Raw genomic sequence first — 10,325 nt, 5'->3', positions numbered from 1 at the left:
AGGAGTACGTCGGTGGAGCAACATGGGGCCCACGAGGGTGGAGGGCGCGCCTAGGGGGGTAGGCGCGCCCCCCTACCTCGTGGCTTCCTGCTTGATTTCTTGACGTAGGGTCCAAGTCTCCTGGATCATGTTCGTTCCAAAAATCATGTTCCCGAAGGTTTCATTCCGTTTGGACTCCGTTTGATATTCTTTTTCTGCGAAGCTCTGAAATAGGCAAAAAACAGCAATTCTGGGCTGGGCCTCCGGTTAATAGGTTAGTCCCAAAAATAATATAAAAGTGAATAATAAAGCCCAATAATGTCCAAAACAAAAGATAATATAGCATGGAGCAATCAAAAATTATAGATACGTTGGAGACGTATCAAGCATCCCCAAGGTTAATTCCTGCTCGTCCTCGAGTAGGTAAATGATAAAAACAGAATTTTTGATGAGGAGTGCTACTTAGCATAATTTCAATGTAATTCTTCTTATTGTGGCATGAATGTTATGATTTGATATGATTCAAGATAAACGTTTAATGTTGACATAAAAACAATAATACTTCAAGCATACTAACTAAGCAATTATGTCTTATCAAAATAACATAGCCAAAGCAAGTTATCCCTACAAAATCATATAGTCTGGCTATGCTTCATCTTCCCCACACAAAATATTCATATCATGTACGACCCCGGTTTTAGCCAAGCAATTGGTTCATACTTTTAACGCGCTTCAGCCTTTTCAACTCTTACGCAATACATGAGCGCAAGCCATGGATATAGCACTATGGTGGAATAAGGTATAATGGTAGGAGTTATGTGGGAAGACAAAAAAGGAGAAAGTCTCACATCAACGGGCTATGGAGATGCCCATTAATTGATGTTAATGCGAGGAGTAGGGATTGCCATGCAACGGATGCACTAGAGCTATAAGTGTATGAAAGCTCAAAAAGAAACTAAGTGGGTGTGCATCCAACTTGCTTGCTCACGAAGACCTCGGGCATTTGAGGAAGCTCATCATTGGAATATACAAGCCAAGTTCTATAATGAAATTTCCCACTAGTATATGAAAGCGACAAAATGAGAGACTCTCTATTATGAAGATCACGGTGCTACTTTGAAGCACAAGTGTGGTAAAAGGATAGTAACATTGTCCCTTCTCTCTTTTTCTCTCATTTTTTTTATTTGGGCCTTTTCTCTTTTTTTATGACCTCTTTTTTTATTTAGTCTGGAGTCTCATCCCGACTTGTGGGGGAATCATAGTCTCCATCATCCTTTCCTCACTTGGGACAATGCTCTAATAATGATGATCATCACACTTTTATTTACTTACAACTCATGAATTACAACTCAATACTTAGAACAAAATATGACTCTATATGAATGCCTCCGGCGGTGTACCGGGATATGCAATGAATCAAGAGCGACATGTATGAAAGAATTATGAACGGTGGCTTTGCCACAAATACAATGTCAACTACATGATCATGCAAAGCAATATGACAATGATGGAGCATGTCATGATAAATGAAACGGTGGAGAGTTGCATGGCAATATATCTCGGAATGGCTATGGAAATGCCATGATAGGTAGGTATGGTGGCTGTTTTGAGGAAGATATAAGGAGGTTTATGTGTGATAGAGTGTATCATATCACGGGGTTTGGATGCACCGGCGAAGTTTGCACCAACTCTCAAGGTGAGAAAGGGCAATGCGCGGTACCGAAGAGGCTAGAAAAATTGCGGAAAGGTAAGTGTACGTATAATCCATGGATTCACATTAGTCATAAAGAACTCATATACTTATTGCAAAAATTTATTAGCCCTCGAAGCAAAGTACTACTACGCATACTCCTAGGGGAAGGGTTGGTAGGAGTTAACCATCGCGCGATCCCGACCGCCACACAAAGGAAGACAATCAACAAATACTTCATGCTCCAACTTCGTTACATAACGGTTCACCATACGTGCATGCTACGGGAATCACAAACTCTAACACATGTATTTTTCAATTCCACAATTACTCAACTAGCACAACTATGATATTACCACCTTTATATCTCAAAACAATTATCAAGCATCAAATTTCTCATGATATTAATTAAAGCAAATTGCCATGCTATTTAAAGACTCTCAAAATAATATAAGTGAAGCATGAGAGATCAATAGTTTCTATAAAACAAATCCACCACCGTGCTCTAAAAGATATAAGTGAAGCACTAGAGCAAAACTATATAGCTCAAAAGATATAAGTGAAGCACATAGAGTATTCTAATAATTTCTGAATCATGTGTGACTCTCTCAAAAGGTGTGTACAGCAAGGATGATTGTGGTAAACTAACAAACAAATACTCAAATCATACAAGACTCTCCAAGCAAAACACATATCATGTGGTGAATAAAAATATAGCTCCAAGTAAAGTTACCGATGGAAGTAGACGACAGAGGGGATGCCTTCCGGGGCATCCCCAAGCTTTGGCGTTATGGTGTCCTTAGATTATCTTGGGGGTGCCATGGGCATCCCCAAGCTTAGGCTTTTGCCACTCCTTGTTCCATAATCCATCAAATCTTTTACCCAAAACTTGAAAACTTCACAACACAAAACTCAGCAGAAAATCTCGTGAGCTCCGTTAGCGAAAGAAAACAAAAGACCACTTCAAGGTACTGTAATGAACTCATTCTTTATTTATATTGGTGTTAAACCTACTGTATTCCAACTTCTCTATGGTTTATAAACTCTTTTACTAGCCATAGATTCATCAAAATAAGCAAACAACACACGAAAAACAGAATCTGTCAAAAACAGAACAGTCTGTAGTAATCTGTAACTAACGCAAACTTCTGGAACTCCAAAAATTCAGCCAAAATAGGAAGACCTAGGAATTTTTTTATTGATCAGCAGAAATTGGAATCAATATTTTATCACGTTCTGGTGATTTTTAACAATTATTTTTGTGAAGAGAAAGTTTCTGGAAATTTCTGCAAGATCAAATAACTATCATCCAAGAAGATCCTATAGGTTTAACTTGGCACAAACACTAATTAAAACATAAAAACACATCTAACCAGAGGCTAGATCAAATATTTATTGCTAAACAGAAGCAAAAAGCAAAAAAATAAAAATAAAATTGGGTTGCCTCCCAACAAGCGCTATCGTTTAACGCCCCTAGCTAGGCATAAAAGCAAGGATAGATCTAGGTATTGCCATCTTTGGTAGGCAATCCATAAGTGGCTCTCATGATAGATTCATATGGTAATTTTATTTTCTTCCTAGGGAAGTGTTCCATGCCTTTCTTTAATGGAAATTGGAATCTAATATTCCCTTCCTTCATATCAATAATTGCACCAATCGTTCTAAGGAAAGGTCTACCAAGAATAATAGGACATGAAGGATTGCAATCTATAAAAAGAATGATAAAATCTACGGGCACATAGTTCCTATTTGCAACAATAAGAACATCATTAATTCTTCCCATAGGTTTCGTAATAGTGGAATCCGCAAGGTGCAAGTTTAAAGAGCAATCATCAAAATCACGGAAACCTAGCAAATCACATAAAGTTTTTGGAATCGTGGAAACACTAGCACCCAAATCACACAAAGCATAGCATTCATGATCTTTAATCTTAATTTTAATAGTAAGTTCCCACTCATCATAAAGTTTTCTAGGGATAGAAACTTTCAACTCAAGTTTTTCTTCATAAGATTGCATCAAAGCATCAACGATATGTTTGGTAAAAGCTTTATTTTGACTATAAGCATGAGGAGAATTTAGCACGGATTGCAACAAGGAAATAAAATCTATCAAAGAGCAATTATCATAATTAAATTCCTTGAAATCCAAAATAGTGGGTTCATTAATATCTAATGTTTTGATTTCTTCAATCCCACTTTTATCAATTTTAGCATCAAGATCTAAAAACTCCGAATTTTTGGAACACCTTCTAGGTAAAGGTGGATCATATTCAGTCCCATCATTATCAAGATTCATATTGCAAAACAAAGATTTAATAGGGGACACATCAATAACTTTTAGATCTTCATCTTTATTTTCATAGAAATTTGAAGAACACGCTTTCATAAAGCAATCTTTCTTAGCACGCATCCTAGCGGTTCTTTCTTTGCACTCATCAATGGAAATTCTCATGGCTTTGAGAGACTCATTGATATCATGCTTAGGAGGAATAGATCTAAGTTTCAAAGAATCAACATCAAGAGAAATTCTATCAACGTTCCTAGCCAATTCATCAACTTTAAGCAATTTTTCTTCAAGCAAAGCATTGAAATTCTTTTGCGAATTCATAAAATCTTTAACACTAGTCTCAAATTCAGAGGGCATCTTATTAAAATTTCCATAAGAATTGTTGTAGGAATTACCATAATTATTATAGGAATTGCTAGGGTAAGGCCTAGGATTAAAGTTTCCTCTATACGCATTGTTACCAAAATTATTCCTACCAACAAAATTCACATCCATAGATTCATTATTATTCTCAATCAAAGTAGACAAAGGCATATCATTAGGATCAGAAGAAATACTCTTAGTAGCAAATAATTTCATAAGTTCATCCATCTTTCCACTCAAAACATTAATTTCTTCTATCGCATGCACTTTTTTATTAGTAGATCTTTCAGTGTGCCATTGAGAATAATTAACCATAATATTATCTAGGAGTTTAGTAGCTTCTCCTAAAGTGATTTCCATAAAAGTGCCTCCCGCGGCCGAATCTAAAAGATTTCTAGAAGCAAAATTCAATCCGGCATAAAAAATTTGTATAATCATCCACAAATTCAAACCATGTGTAGGGCAATTGCGTATCATTAATTTCATCCTCTCCCAAGCTTGTGCAACATGTTCATGATCAAGTTGCTTGAAATTCATAATATCGTTTCTAAGAGAGATAATCTTAGCGGGAGGAAAATACTTAGAGATAAAAGCATCTTTGCACTTATTCCAAGAATCAATACTATTTTTAGGCAAAGACGAAAACCAAGCTTTAGCACGATCTCTAAGCGAAAAAGGAAATAGCTTCAACTTAACAATATCATTGTCCACATCTTTCTTCTTTTGCATATCACACAAATCAACGAAGCTATTTAGATGAGTAGCGGCATCTTCACTAGGAAGGCCGGCGAATTGATCTTTCATGACAAGATTCAACAAAGCAGCATTGATTTCACAAGATTCGGTATCGGTAAGAGGAGCAATCGGAGTGCTAAGGAAATAATTATTGTTGGTATTGGTAAAGTCACATAATTTGGTATTATCTTGAGCCATCGTGACAAACAAGCAATCCAACACACGAGCAAACAAAAAGTAAGCGAAGAAAAAGGCGAAAAAAAAGAGAGGGCGAATAAAACGGCAAGGGTAAAGTGGGGGAGAGGAAAACGAGAGGCAAATGGCAAATAATGTAATGCGGGAGATAAGGGTTTGTGATGGGTACTTGGTATGTTGACTTTTGCGTAGACCTCCCCGGCAACGGCGCCAGAAATCCTTCTTGCTACCTCTTGAGCACTGCGTTGGTTTTCCCTTGAAGAGGAAAGGGTGATGCAGCAAAGTAGCGTAAGTATTTCCCTCGGTTTTTGAGAACCAAGGTATCAATCCAGTAGGAGGCTACGCGCGAGTCCCTCGCACCTACACAAAACAAATAAATCCTCGCAACCAACGCGATAAGGGGTTGTCAATCCCTACACTGTCACTTACGAGAGTGAGATCTGATAGATATGATAGGATAATATTTTTGGTATTTTTATGATAAAGATGCAAAGTAAAAGAAAAGAAAAGTAAAAAGCAACGGAAATAACGAAGTGTTGGAAGATTAATATGATGAAGATAGACCCAGGGGCCATAGGTTTCACTAGTGGCTTCTCTTAAGAGCATAAGTATTTTACGGTGGGTGAACAAATTACTGTTGAGCAATTGACAGAATTGAGCATAGTTATGAGAATATCTAGGTATGATCATGTATATAGGCATCACGTCCGAGACAGGTAGACCGACTCCTGCCTGCATCTACTACTATTACTCCACACATCGACCGCTATCCAACATGCATCTAGAGTATTAAGTTCATAAGAACAGAGTAACGCCCTAAGCAAGATGACATGATGTAGAGGGATAAATTCATGCAATATGATAAAAACCCCATCTTGTTATCCTCGATGGCAACAATACAATATGTGCCTTGCTGCCCCTACTGTCACTGGGAAAGGACACCGCAAGATTGAACCCAAAGCTAAGCACTTCTCCCATTGCAAGAAAGATCAATCTAGTAGGCCAAACCAAACTGATAATTCGAAGAGACTTGCAAAGATAACCAATCATACATAAAAGAATTCAGAAGATTCTAATATTGTTCATAGATAAACTTGATCATAAACCCACAATTCATCGGTCTCAACAAACACACCGCAAAAGAAGATTACATCGAATAGATCTCCACGAGAGAGGGGGAGAACATTGTATTGAGATCCAAAAAGAGAGAAGAAGCCATCTAGCTAATAACTATGGACCCGAAGATCTGAGGTAAACTACTCACACTTCATCGGAGAGGCTATGGTGTTGATGTAGAAGCCCTCCGTGATCGATGCCCCTTCCGATGGAGCTCCGGAACAGGCCCGAAGATGGGATCTCGTGGGTACAGAAGGTTGCAGCGGTGGAATTAGGTTTTTGGCTCCGTATCTGATCGTTTGGGGGTACGTAGGTATATATAGGAGGAAGGAGTACGTCGGTGGAGCAACATGGGGCCCACGAGGGTGGAGGGCGCGCCCAGGGGGTAGGCGCGCCCCCTACCTCGTGGCTTCCTGCTTGATTTCTTGACGTAGGGTCCAAGTCTCCTGGATCATGTTCGTTCCAAAAATCACGTTCCCGAAGGTTTCGTTCTGTTTGGACTCCGTTTGATATTCTTTTTCTGCGAAACTCTGAAATAGGCAAAAAACAGCAATTCTGGGCTGGGCCTCCAGTTAATAGGTTAGTCCCAAAAATAATATACAAGTGAATAATAAAGCCCAATAATGTCCAAAACAGAATATAATATAGCATGGAGGAATAAAAAATTATAGATACGTTGGAGACGTATCAATGCGCGGGCGCCGGCGGCCCTTGGCAGCCGCAGCAGGGAGAGCAAGCGGCGGCAGCAGTAGAAGGAGGCGGGGCAAGCCGGAGCGCACGGCAGGGCTGGCGAGCGGGCAACACGGTCGCGATGAGCGGGGTGAGTGGGAGGGCGCCAGGCGAGCACATGGACGACAACAGAGGCGGACGCAGCGGTGTGCATGCGGGCGAAACTGTAGTGCACAGAAAGCCGCGCAGAGGAGCTCGTTGGCCTCCCGGGGAGCCCAGGAGCTCGTTGCGGCGCTCGGTTGTGGCGGGCAAGTGCTCTTGCTACGGCGGTGACGCGAGCGACGACGGAGAGCTTCGGCTCTCATTGCGACGCGGCAACGGGCACGGATACGCGGCGCAAATGGAGGGGAAATGACGAGGAGCTCACCACGGGGGCACACGGAGGCCCGGTGGTGGGTTTAGGAGCTGCAGTGGCGTCGATGTTGAAGAAGACGGCGGCGACCGAAGCGGAGGAAGAAGGCGATCCGGCGAGGCAGAGGGGCTTCATGGTCGAAGAGGTCCGCGCGGTCGACGTAGTCGACAACGGAGATGTGTACGGACACGCAGCTAGGCCGCGGGGAGGCCGGAGGGCGCGCGGGCGAGCTCGGCCATGGCGACGACGGCGCGGGTGGATCTGTGGAGAGGGAGAGAGAGCGACTAGGGAGAGAGGGGGAGGCAGAGTGGATGAGAACGAGAGAGGGAATCGAGGGGGCGAGGGGGTTCCTCATCCCCTCGCTGGTGACGGCGAGCTGGCTCGGTGGCGACCATTTCCCTGTAGCGGCACGGTCGGCCAAACAGGGAGACGACCGGTAGGGTGGGGGAGTGGGCCGGTGGGCCGGCTCGGGTGGGCCGTCAAGGCCCCGGGGGTTTTCTCCTTTTCTTATTTCTTGCTATAGCCTTTTTCTCTTTTTATTTTGCCGCCTCTTTTTCCTTTTATTTTAGGGCACTAAGACACTTTATAAAAAATTTGGTTCACCACCAATATTAAGAAGTGAATATTTGTCACAAGATCAACATTTTTGTGTTCATGTTTGTGAACTTTTGGATTTCACTTAGTATTTGTAAATGAATTTGACCGGAATTTGAAATGAGATAGAAGCAAAGATGAACATGCACTGATCTATATGAAATAAGCAAAAATAACTAGCTTAACCCCAGGGGTTACTATAGCATAATTATCCGGGCGTTACAAAAACCCAGTGGGAAAATAAGGAGAAAACAACATATATCGTCCATGCTTGCATCGATATTGCCTCATTAAAAACCTTACATGAGAAACCATTTGGAAAAACTCATAATGGAAAAGAGTGAAATATTAATGATCTTAACAGGTTATATCTTAGGAGATTTCTCCCCCTGAATTTTGCAAGTCTCGAAGTCGTCGCATACCAATTCCAGTTACATATTTATGAAACAGAGAACTTGGTAAGGACTTAGTAAACAGATCAGCGAGATTGTCGCATGACTTCATTTGCAAAATACTTATCTCCCCCTTTTCTTGCTGATCATGGGGATAAAATAATTTAGGAGAAATATGCTTCGTAATATTGCTCTTAATATAACCCGTTTGCATTTGTGCAATACAAGCAGCATTATCTTCATAGATAATGGTGGGTGATTTTAACGAACCAATCCCACTTGAACTTTGGACAAAGTTCATCATTCTGCGAAGCCATACACATTCTCGTGTTGCTTCGAACAAAGCAATTATCTCAGAATGATTGGTGGACGTTGCCACTAAGGTTTGCTTTGTTGACTTCCAAGAGAAGGCCGTACCTCCATGTAAGAAGACAAAACCAGTCTGCGATCTGGCGTCATGGGGATCTGACAAGTATCCAGCATCGCAATACCCCACCATGGTTCTCTCTTGATTTTTCTGATAGAATAAACCAAGATCTTTGGTGCCCTGAAGATATCTGAAAATATTCTTCACACCAACCTAATGCCTTTTCGTTGGTGATGCACTGTATCTAGCCAGTAAATTAACTGCAAATGCTATGTCAGGCCTGGTACAGTTTGCTAGATACATTAGTGCTCCAATAGCACTGAGGTAAGGAAACTCAGGTCCTAATACCTCTTCATCATCACCCTTAGGCCTAAATGGGTCTTTATCTCTTTCAAGAGATCTGACGACCATAGGTGTTTTTGATGGGTATGCTTTATCCATATTGAACTTTTCCAATATCTTTTGGATATAAGCAGACTAATGAACAAGTATTCCTGAAGAAAAATGTTCAAGTTGCAAACCAAGACAAAATTTGGTTTTACCCAAATCTTTCATCTCGAATTCCATCTTCAAATGATTACATGCCTCATGTATTTCTCGTGTAGTCCCAATGATGTTCAAGTCATCAACATACACGGAAATTATACAAAATCCATCAGTGGATTTCTTGATAAACACACATGGGCAATCATTGTTGTTTGAGTAACCCTTCTTCAGAAGGAACTCGCTTAGTCGATTATACCACATTCTGCCCGACTGTCTCAAGCCGTATAACGACTTTAGTAGCTTTACGCAATACATGTTGCGATTAGCTTTTGGATCCGAAATCTTCAGTCCCTCGGGAACTTTCATATAGATATCCGTCTTAAGTGACCCATATAAGTATGCAGTAACCACATCCATCAATTGGATATACAAATTCATTTGCACTGCCAGTGATATCAAGTATCGGTACGTGATTCCACTCATCACAGGAGAATATGTTTCATCATAATCGATGCCGGGTCTCTGTGTAAACCCTTGTGCTACAAGCCTCGCTTTATATCTCACCACCTCATTGTTTTCGTTCCTTTTACGAACAAAAACCCATTTTGCCCCCACGGGGAAAACATTAGGAGGAGTAGGTATTACTGCAGTAAATACCCCTCTCTTGGCAAGCGAGCGCAATTCGTCCTCTATTGCAACCTTCCAGTTGGACCAGTCTGAGCGTTTCATACACTCTTCCATGGACTTAGGTTCATGATCCAATGCCATGTCATCTGCAATCTTTGAGGCGAAAAATATGTCGACAATTGTAGTCTTTCTGTTGAATGATTCTCCTGATTCAACATAGTTGATGGAAATCTCATTAATACCTTCTGACTCATCGTGATTTCCCACAACAATCGAGTCAAGGTGTACCGATGTCCCAGCACCAATATTTGTGTGCACAGTTGTGCTGGATTCTGGATGCATAACATCCTTCAGGTGTCTTTCAACACTAGGTTGAATATCAACTCGCGGTTGACCTGCATTTACTATTTGAG

This window comes from Aegilops tauschii, chromosome 2, assembly GCF_002575655.3.
Source record: "Aegilops tauschii subsp. strangulata cultivar AL8/78 chromosome 2, Aet v6.0, whole genome shotgun sequence".
NCBI classification, from domain to species: Eukaryota; Viridiplantae; Streptophyta; class Magnoliopsida; order Poales; family Poaceae; genus Aegilops; species Aegilops tauschii.
This window is presented reverse-complemented; position numbering follows the sequence as displayed.